Source organism: Phycodurus eques, chromosome 19 (genome assembly GCF_024500275.1).
Source record: "Phycodurus eques isolate BA_2022a chromosome 19, UOR_Pequ_1.1, whole genome shotgun sequence".
NCBI classification, from domain to species: Eukaryota; Metazoa; Chordata; class Actinopteri; order Syngnathiformes; family Syngnathidae; genus Phycodurus; species Phycodurus eques.
The window spans coordinates 12,621,017-12,621,233 of NC_084543.1; positions in this window are offsets into that span (position 1 = coordinate 12,621,017).

The following is a 217-nucleotide window of genomic DNA, read 5'->3' on the forward strand; positions in this document are numbered from 1 at the left end:
TTTTGGAATGCGTGAAGAAGCCGGAGTACTCGGAGAAAACTCAAATTCCGCATAAGAAAGCCCAGAGCCGAGCCTGGAACCCGAAGTCTCTCGACTCTGAGGCGGAAGTGCTAACCACTAGGCCCCCACCGCGCTGCTGACTTCACACGTATTCACACACAGGGGATGTCCCAGCCTACACCGAGAGACCATACCCAAATCAGCTTCCAGGATAAGA